Source organism: Macaca mulatta, chromosome 11 (genome assembly GCF_049350105.2).
Source record: "Macaca mulatta isolate MMU2019108-1 chromosome 11, T2T-MMU8v2.0, whole genome shotgun sequence".
NCBI lineage: Eukaryota > Metazoa > Chordata > Mammalia > Primates > Cercopithecidae > Macaca > Macaca mulatta.
In genome coordinates this window covers 7,234,011-7,243,711 of record NC_133416.1, presented here as the reverse complement: position 1 = coordinate 7,243,711, position 9,701 = coordinate 7,234,011, and the positions used below count along the sequence as shown (strand labels likewise).

The 9,701-nt window shown below is 50.5% G+C and overlaps 1 long non-coding RNA gene across 4 annotated transcripts in view; it reads left to right on the top strand.

Annotated features, from left to right (window-relative positions):
- Positions 1–9,701, top strand: part of LOC107000736 (uncharacterized) — a 92,742-nt gene that overhangs the window by 141 nt on the left and 82,900 nt on the right. For all 4 annotated transcript variants that reach the window (XR_013400789.1, XR_013400788.1, XR_013400787.1 and 1 more), the window contains exon 2: positions 6,166–6,351. This is a non-coding gene — a long non-coding RNA (uncharacterized LOC107000736). The remainder of the gene's footprint in view (positions 1–6,165; positions 6,352–9,701) is intronic.

The window sequence follows — 9,701 nt, the reverse complement described above, 5'->3', positions numbered from 1 at the left end:
GTAAGGGTGGAAGGCTGTCCTGGACTTTGCCTTTGCTGCAGCGATAGGGCCTGGTGTCCAGCTGAGGCCTGACCCGCACTTCTCCACCCTCCCACTTCACGCGCAAATATGCCAACTCCTGGCTACACCAGGGTCACTCAGCCCTTGCAGTGGCTGCTAAAATAGATGATATGGGACCGGGTGTGGTGGTTCAGGCCTGTAATCCCAACACTTTGGGAGGCCGAGGCGGGCAGATCACAAGGTCAGTTCCAGACCAGCCTAGTCGATATGGTGAAACCCCAACTCTACTAAAAATACAAAAATTAGCTGGGCGTGGGGATGGGCACCTGTAGTCCCAGCTACTTGGGAGGCTGAGGTGGGAGAATCGCTTGAACCTGGGAGGTGGAGGTTGCAGTGAGCCGAGACAGTGCCACTGCACTCCAGCCTGGGCGACAGAGCAAAACTGTCTCAAAAAAAAAAAAAAAAAAAAAAAGATGCTCTGGAAGGACTGACACGTACTGGGCATTGCATGAATGGACCATACTTTGTTTTCTTTTTTTTTTTTTTTTTTTTTTTAGACGGAGTCTCACGCTGTTGCCCAGGCTGGAGCGCAGTGGCGCGATCTCGGCTCACTGCAAGCTCCGCCTCCTGGGTTCACGCCATTCTCCTGCCTCAGCCTCCTGAGTAGCTAGGACTACAGGCGCCCGCCACCGCGCCCGGCTAATTTTTTTGTATTTTTAGTAGAGACGGGGTTTCACTGTGGTCTCGATCTCCTGACCTTGTGATCCGCCCGCCTCGGCCTCCCAAAGTGCTGGGATTACAGGCTTGAGCCACCGCGCCCGGCCAACTTTGTTTTCTTTATTTTTCATTTTTTAAATTTATTTTTTTTAAATTATTATTATTATTTTATTTTTTTTTTTTTGAGACGGAGTCTCGCTCTGTCGCCCAGGCTGGAGTGCAGTGGCCGGATCTCAGCTCACTGCAAGCTCCACCTCCCGGGTTCACGCCATTCTCCTGCCTCAGCCTCCCGTGTTGCTGGGACTACAGGCGCCCGCCACCGCGCCCGGCTAATTTTTGTATTTTTAGTAGAGACGGGGTTTCACCGTGTTAGCCAGGATGGTCTCAATCTCCTGACCTCGTGATCCGCCCGTCTCGGCCTCCCAAAGTGCTGGGATTACAGGCGTGAGCCACTGCACCCGGCCTAAATTTATTTTTTAAAAAGAAAACAGAGACTGTATCTTGCTGCGTGGCCCAACATGGTTTCCAACTCCTGGGCTCAAGTGATCCTCCCGCTTCGGTTTCCCCACCTTTTCACTTCTCGGAATCATGGCACCTTGTCTGACAGAAGCACTGGATATTCGAGATAGAAGTGTCCTGTGGATGTGTGGTCATTGTAATCTTACAACCATGAAACCCAAGACCCTGTAGTGGGCAGGTGGCAGGTCTGAGGCTCCCAGCCCCTCACCCTGCCTGTGGTCTATTTCCTGCCAATGGACTCAACAGTGACTGATACGGCTCCTTACTTCTTCAGAGCATCCTGAAGTTCAGGAAACACTTTCAGAAGCAGAATCTCCTTGAGTTGCCAGGGGAAAGGGTCTCTATTCCCCTTTCCCATCTAGCGTATGAAACACATACATGATCAGAGTGTTCTAGTCCTCACTCGGACTCTGGTGACTCTATTTCATTTGGAGGAGGAATCTCTGTCTTTGGACGGTTTCTAATTTTGTATTCCCCGTGTCCATCCTCAAATCCGCCCTCCGGGATTCTCTTTCTCTGAGCTTGCTGTTGTGTGATTGCTCTGCTGGTTCAGAAGTGTCCTCTGTTCCTCCAGATCCTTGAACCAGCCTCTCTCTTGCTCCTGCCTCCCAGCTGGTGGTGGGACCAGTTTTTGGGGGTGAAGTCAGGTGGGAAAGGAACTGCAGTGGCAAGAAACCAGAGTATGCCTAGTTCCTAGCCCTTCCCTCTTCCCATTCACTGTGTGTGTGTGTGTGTGTGTGTGTGTGTGTGTGTTGTGAGAGCTAGATAGAGTTAGAGAGACGTCCAGGGATGACAAGAGTAGCCGTGAGGGAAAGAGTTAATAAGCCAGGAGAGGAGGTGGTGATTATGGACAGTATTAAATGACACCCCAGAGACAGCTGGTGCCAGTGGCCCCTAGCTTCTCCTCCCAGTGTCTCCCAGAAGGAGTGGGAAGGAGGAGTAAGAGGGAAGATGAAACTGAGAGAGCACCAAAGACAAGCCTGGGCTTACAGTGCTCTGGGGTGAGCTGGCTAGACTGGCCCAGTGGAAGGTGGTTGGCGGGGGGCGGGTGGGTTGGGGGGGGATTTAAACCCTTTCACTTCCCTCTAGGCTCTGAGGTCCAATCTCCACCCACCACTGCCCCAGGGCCTGTCTTCAGCCTCCCTGGGAGGAGAGGTTCCCAGGGAAAGCTGAAGTCTAGAACCAGAGGTGTGGTGGGGCATGGGTGTGTGGCCTGGGAGGCAGGCCTCCATGTTCTGTTTCTTCTCCTCTGTCACTCTCACCGTCTCTACCTCCATGACCCCTTCCGCGCTGCAGAGAGCACACTCCTGTGGCAGGCTGAGGGGAGCGTTCTCAGGGAGCTGAGTGAAATCTAAAGAATTGGGAGGCTGGAGGCTTGGCCTCTGCCAAGTGAGGCTGGGGGCCACCTGGTCCTTGGACCAGAGTATGCCACCTGGATACTTCTCTTTATTCCTGGTTATCCTAGCCTTTCCTCATATGCCTAGCTTGAGTCATATCCCTCACTTTCTCCCAGGTAAGATGCTCCTCATTAGGTCCCCAAATTGACCCCATAACTGATGGTAAAGTGTGTGTCCACTGCCAAAGTTCTGAAGATCAAATGCTTCTGTCCAATAGCAGCCTGAGAATAACTGCCTGGGGTTGGCATAAGGGGCTCACCAGGCAGGAAAGGCCTCGACCTCCGCCAAGCCCATATCTCTCAGGGCAGGAGTGGGGACCATCTGGGCTAATGAGGGGCTGGCAGGCACTAGCAACAGGAGGCAGCTCATGGAAGCTGTGTTGTCCCTGCCCAGAGCGAGGCAGAAACTGAGGGTTCAAGCAGGAGGCGCCAGGTCATGTGAGGCAGATGAATACCAGGAGGCCAGGCCACAGGGCACAGCCTCTGGTGCCTCAGGCCAGAACTGGTGCTTCCAGTTTCTTCTTTCCTCCCCTCCTCCATTCCTTCCACATTTATTGGCAATGTGCAAGACAGCAGGACTATAGAAAAGAATAAGAGGCCCTGACTTCTAGGGGCTTACAGACTAATGGGGAGGCAGATGGACGCACAGAACATTGATATTTAAGTTAGACATAGAAGGACTAAGTCAGGAGCTGTGGGAACACTTTGGAGGGACCGGTTACTATAGAGGGGAGCCAGGGATGGCTTCTAGAGGAGGCGAGCTTTGCGTTGGGACTCGAAGGATGAGTAGCAGTCAGTTGGGCTGAGAAGGAAGAAAGGGCATTTCTGGAGGAGGGAAGAGCATGTTTAAAAAGAAATTGAAGAGCAGACTTCCCTAAAGGCCTCCTGAGGGTCTACCCTATTGGCTCCCTGGGAATATCCCAGCTTCCAAGTCGAGGATCTCTGGGTGGTGGCTTAGGAGGACGAACCTTCGAGGTCTTTCCTAGGACTGCCTCTTTCACGAAGCCTTTCCTAATAATCCCGCAGCCAGGCTGATCACTTTCCTCCCTGGTTGCAACAGCCTTGACCGCTATGTTTCTTTAAAAGGCACTCTTGTTCTGCCTATTACTGTTGATATTAGCATTGCTGCCTATGCCCGAGGGCAGGGATAGGGCAGCCTAACACAAGACTGGCATGGTGTTTGGGAATTGAACTGGATTGACTTGCTAGAGGACCCAGACAGAATGACTTGCAGTTGGACTGGCCTGTACGGCTCCATCCCTGACCAAAGGAACCACCTTTGCTTTTTAGACACCTGGCATTCTTCTGTAATTTCAGTTTGGCATTCCTGCTTGGCATGCAGCCCCAGAGAGGCTATGGAATTTTTTTTCTTTTTTTGAGACAGGGTCTCGCTCTGTCACCCAGACTGGAGTGCAGTAGCCCCACCACAGCTCTCTGCAGCCTAGACCTCCAAGGCTCAAGTGATCCTCCCACCTCAGCCTCCTTAGTAGCTGGGACTACAGGCACATGCCAACATGCCCTGTAGTGAACAGAACATTGGATGAACAGATGGGTGAATAGAATATTGATATGGAAGTTAGACATAGAAGGGATAAACTGGGAGCTGCAGGAACACTTTGGAAGGACCAGTTACTACATAGGGGAGCCAGGGATGGCTTCTAGAGGAGGCAAGCTTTGTGCTGGGACTTGAGGGATGAGTAGTAGTCGGCTGGGTAGAGAAGGAGGAAAAGGGGCTGGACCGAGAGCTGTGGAATCTTTTCTTTTCTTTTCTTTTCTTTCTTTTTTTGAGATGGAGTCTTGCACTGTCACCCAGGCCGGAGTGCAGTGGTGGCGCGATCCCGGCTCACTGCAACCTCCGCCTCCCGGGTTCAAGTGATTCTCCTGCCTCAGCCTCCCGAGTAGCTGGGACTACAGGTGCCCCCCACCACGCACAGCTAATTTTTTGTATTTTTAGTAGAGATGGGGTTTCACCATGTTGTCCAAGATGGTCTTGATCCCTTGACCTCGTGACCCACTTGCCTCGGCCTCCCAAAGTGCTAGGATTACAGGCATGAGCGACCGCGCCCAGCCAAGGACTATGGAATCTTAACCAGACCTATAGGGTCTTTGTAGCTTAGGAGTCCCAGCAGGTTCCTTAGCAGGTGATGTTGGGGCCATGGCACCGAATGTCCCAGCTGTGGAAATGTTCCCCATCTTTCTCTCTTTCCAGGCTGCTCAGGCCTTCGGGAATGACAAGGGCATATCCAAAGTGAAAGACGTCTGGAGCCATTTTATTTCTTGGCCTTCTATCTTTGCCCCACTGCACCTGACAGCCATGGTCTCCCCTAGTGACCTCCCCTGGAAATGCAATGAAACCTCATTGCATTGTCTTGGTCTTTGGGGGCAGGAGCGGACAAGCCTCCAAGGCCTGGCCTTCCTTCCTGAGTCGGATGGGCCCCGAGTGGTCTTGTAGTCCAACACTTCTCCCCAGACGGAAGCGCAGGCTGATGCCCTTGGCGGACGGCTCCTGCCTGTGCCCAACACTTCCATCAATGCTTCTTCCAGGGTCAATGCCTTTGTTCAAGTGGCTCTGCTCAGTGGGTGGGGTCACTTCCTTCAAGCCCCTTCCTTCCAGTGGTCATTTGATTTCCTCTCTCAGGTCTGCACTGACACTGGGTCCTCTCAGGTTTATCCCACCTGAGGATGACTCAAACTTACATGCACCTAGGCAGTTTCAGGCTCTGGGTCAACCCTTGCAAATGTCTTCAAAACTAGAACAGCCCTTCCCCCATGGCCAACTTCTACTAACTCCGTGGCCCTTGTCACTTAGCCCAGGGTCACAGCCAGTCCTCACTTAGGGCACATGTATTTTGAGGCCCATTTGCCCAGGGTGGCTGATTGTCTGGGCCAATCTCATGATGGCACACCTTGCCCAGCCCAGGCAGATGAGCTGGTATTCTCCTCTTAGAGTAGACACTAGCAGCACAACAGTCTTAAATCATCATTTCTAATTTAATTTGACAACCCTGACTTTCAGAAGTTCTTTCTCATCTCTGACCCAAATACTTCCAGCTTAAATTTAATTTCCTCGTGCTCTGGGGAATACCCTTCTCTGTATCATGAACCCCTCTTTGGATAACTGAACCACAGTTTCAGTCATTTTAGCAGGTTTAGAAACCCTGGATCTCCAGCCTGGCTAACACGGTGAAACCCCGTCTCTACTAAAAATACAAAAAAAACTAGCCGGGCGAGGTGGCGGGCACCTGTAGTCCCAGCTATTTGGGAGGCTGAGGCAGGAGAATGGCGTAAACCTGGGAGGCAGAGCTTGTAGTGAGCTGAGATCCGGCCACTGCACTCCAGCCTGGGTGACAGAGCGAGACTCTGTCTCAAAAAAAAAAAAAAAAAAAAAAAAGAAACTCTGGATCCTTTTGCCTTGCTTCAGAGACTATGTTCTGAGTTTGGGTTCATACGGGCAGACAAGGTCTGAGGAACCACCCTGTGCACCAGGCACTGGGTGAGATGCTCAGAAGATATCATTCCATTTCTCCTTACAGCAACGCCAGAGGCAGATGCTACCGGTATCATCCCACTTAGCTGGTGCAAGACTGAATCTCAGAGGTAAAATAGCTTCACCAAGGTCACAAAGCCAGGATGTGGAAGAGCTGGCTCAATTCCTGTATCTAACAAGGCTTTAGAGAGGACATTTGGTCCAGCCGCCAACTGCCAAACAGGAGACCACTGTGAGTATGTAGGACAGATGTCTGCCTCTGACTTCGCATCCAGTTTGTGTTGGGTTCTACCTTAATTTTGCGTTAATCATTTCTGCCTGCCTAAATGACCTCAGTTATGGATCTCTGCCTCCCTTACTGCTCATGCACTTGTTTGTTTGTTGTTTTTAGAGGACAAATGCACCATGCAGGGCTCAGAGGCTTGGAGTCATCTCTGTCTCAGGCCAGGGTCTTTGTTCATAGGGAAGCCCTTCATCAGGCTTTGGGGGCGGCTGGATTTGATTTGTCTATATCTCCATTCTTGTATGTAAAACAAGGATAAAATAACTAAATTTTGGAATCATTGGATAATTATAATAATAACAATAGCTAGCTTTTTTTTTTTCTTTTTAAGAGACAGGGTCTTGCTTTGTCATCCAGGCTGGAGTGCAGTGGTGCGATCATGGCTCACTGCAGCCTCAACCTCCTGGGCTCAAGTGATCCTCCCACCCCAGCCTCCCAAGTAGCTGAGACCACAGGTGTGTGCCACCACACCTGGCTAATTTTTAATTTTTTGTAGAGAAGGAGGTCTCCCTCTCTGCCCAGGTTTGTCTTGAATTCCTGGCCTCACGGGATCCTCCTGACTTGGCCTCCCAAAGTGCTCAGATTACAGGCATGAGCCACCGCGCCCAGCCAGAGCTAGCTTATTAAAGCAACAACTATGTGCAAGACACATAGTTTATATGTTTTATTTTATTTAATCCTCACAAAAATCCTGTGAGGTAGATACTATCATACTCCTATCACAGGGGAGGAAACAGGCTCAGAGAGGTTATATGACATGTTCAAGATGACAAAGTTAGCAAGAAAAAAAGTGAGGATTTGAACTCACTTGTCTCATTCCTAAGCTGGCACCTTTGACTACTATCCGATAGGAAAATAAACAAGTTGCTTTAGGCAAGCCTGGTGTATGGAAAGGAAACCAGATAAAACTGACTGCCTTGTTTCAGCCCTAAAGGTCATCTCAGCATTTGAAGACACAAGAAATCCAACTCCTAAAGCTTTGAGAAGTATTTACTGAAGGCTGCTGGCCAGGGCTGGTCTTTACTGAAGGCTGCTGGCTGGAGCCCAAGCCCAGGGCTCTGTTGCTCATTATACAGCATCGTTTCCTAACAGGCATCTTCACTCCTCTCTCCCCAAAATATTCTTCCTCATAGTATCTATTCAGTCCTCTCCTCTCCTGCTCCCTCTTCTGTCTCCTTCCAACCCCTTTTCCTGATCTTCCCCCTCCGGTGGCTCCATTCCCTTTCCTTTATGGAACCATCTAGTCTTGCCTTTTGGTAATCTCGTCTGCCTTTCTGCTCAGTAGAACTAAGATGGCATCACCCACAGTCCTCAAAAGGAGGATAGTAAATGCATGTAACAATGAAATACTGTTGTCCTCAGCATGCTGAGCTCTCAATGCCTGGCCAAGACAGATAAAAAGAAATCCTAAGGGGCTGAGGGGACAACAGAGAGGGGATTTAGAAAACTGCTTTCCTCAGGCCGGGCATGGTGGCTCACACCTGTAATCCCAGCACTTTGGGAGGCCGAGGCGGGCAGATCACGAAGTCAGGAGATCGAGACCATCCTGGCTAACACGGTGAAACCCTATCTTTACTAAAAATACAAAAAATTAGCTGGGTGTGGTGGCACGCACCTCTAGTCTCAGCTACTCAGGAGGCTGAGGCAGGAGAATCACTTGAACCCAGGAGGTGGAAGTTGCAGTGAGCCAAGACTGCGTCACTGCACTCCAGCCTGGGTGACACAGAGCAAGACTCCGTCTCAAAAAATTAAAAAAAAAAAAACAAAAAACAACTACTTCTTCACAGGCCCTGCATTCTGTCTATTTTCCTTCCCTTCCCTCCATCAGTACCTGGGGGAGGAGGAGGAGGAGGAGGAGGTGCGGGTGTGCATCCCTCCTTACTGTCTGACTCAACTCTGCACATTCTCCAAGACCTGAATCAATCGCTGCCCAGACCCTCCTGGACCAACGTGGTCCACAGTACCTCCCCTGCCCCGATTCCTGCTGCATTTGCCCCTCTTACGTTTGCCTTACCTTTCTTGCTACCAAACATTCATGGTGGGTGTCTTGGCTCCTTATCTAGGCTGTAAACTCCTTAAAAGCAGGACCGTGCTCTTTCACAGTGCCAGGCCAGGTGGAACTTGACATAGATACTAATTAAAGATTTGCTTGGGAGATGACTGTGGAGTAAGACCTCTAGGAGTGAGGTCTCTGGAGTTTGCATTTGGGCTCCATCACTATGGTTGCTTGTCCCTGATTTTTACATCTCTGAGTGTCTATGATCCTCCCACACTGACTCTGCACTTGGCCTTGTGATTCGCTTTGGCCAATAGAATGTGGCAGAAGTGATGACGGACTCGTTCTAGTCTTGGAGCTCCAAAGGCTTTGTCCACATTCATTGTCTCGGAAGCTTCCCACCATGATGAGGAACAAGCTCAGGAGGACAAGAGACCACGTGCAGGAGAGTAAGTCATCCTAGCTCAGGCCATCCTAGACCAGACGAGGAAAGCCGACCCATAGCCACAAACACACGAGGGGGCCCAGCCGAAATCTGACTAACTTGGACCAAATCAGCAGAATGACTTAGCTAACCTGATTGATTCATGTGCCAAAGTACATTTTTATTGTTATTAGCCTGTTAGTACATATTTTATGGGTGCTTGTTACGCAGCACTAATGTGGTGTTGGAGAATGGATACAACCATTTATCAGCTCTGTGATCTTGGGAAAGTTATTTAATTGCTATACTCTTTTTTTGAGACAGGTCTTGCTGTGTTTCCCAGGATGGAGTGCAGTGGCGTGATCTCGGCTCACTGCAATCCCTGTCTCCTGAGCTCAGGTGATCCTTCTGCCGCAGCCCCCCGAGCTGCTAGAAATACAGGGGTGCGCCCCCATGCCTGGTTAATTTTTGTATTTTTAGTAGAGATGGAGTTTCACATTGTTGGTCAGGCTGGTCTCTAACTCCTGACCTCAAGTGATCCACCCACCTCGGCCTCCCAAAGTGCTGGGATTACAGGTGTGAGCCACTACACGCAGCTGATTGCTGTATACCTCAACTTCCTTGTCTGTAAAGTGGGAATGTAGTGGACACTGTCGACAGCTTCAGCTGAGTCTCCTCTCCCAGTGATTGCTTCAGCTAAAGAATTGCTTCACCCAAGATTCTGCGCCCTTTGCTGGGGCCACCTGTATCCACTCAGTAGCTGATGTGGAAGCATAAAAGTCTGGGCCCCTTCTTCCAGCTGGGGGTAACTCTGCAGGGCTGTCCTAGCTGCAGAGCTGCCTGTGGCTAGGGCCTTGGTGATGACTGCATCATCCTCCT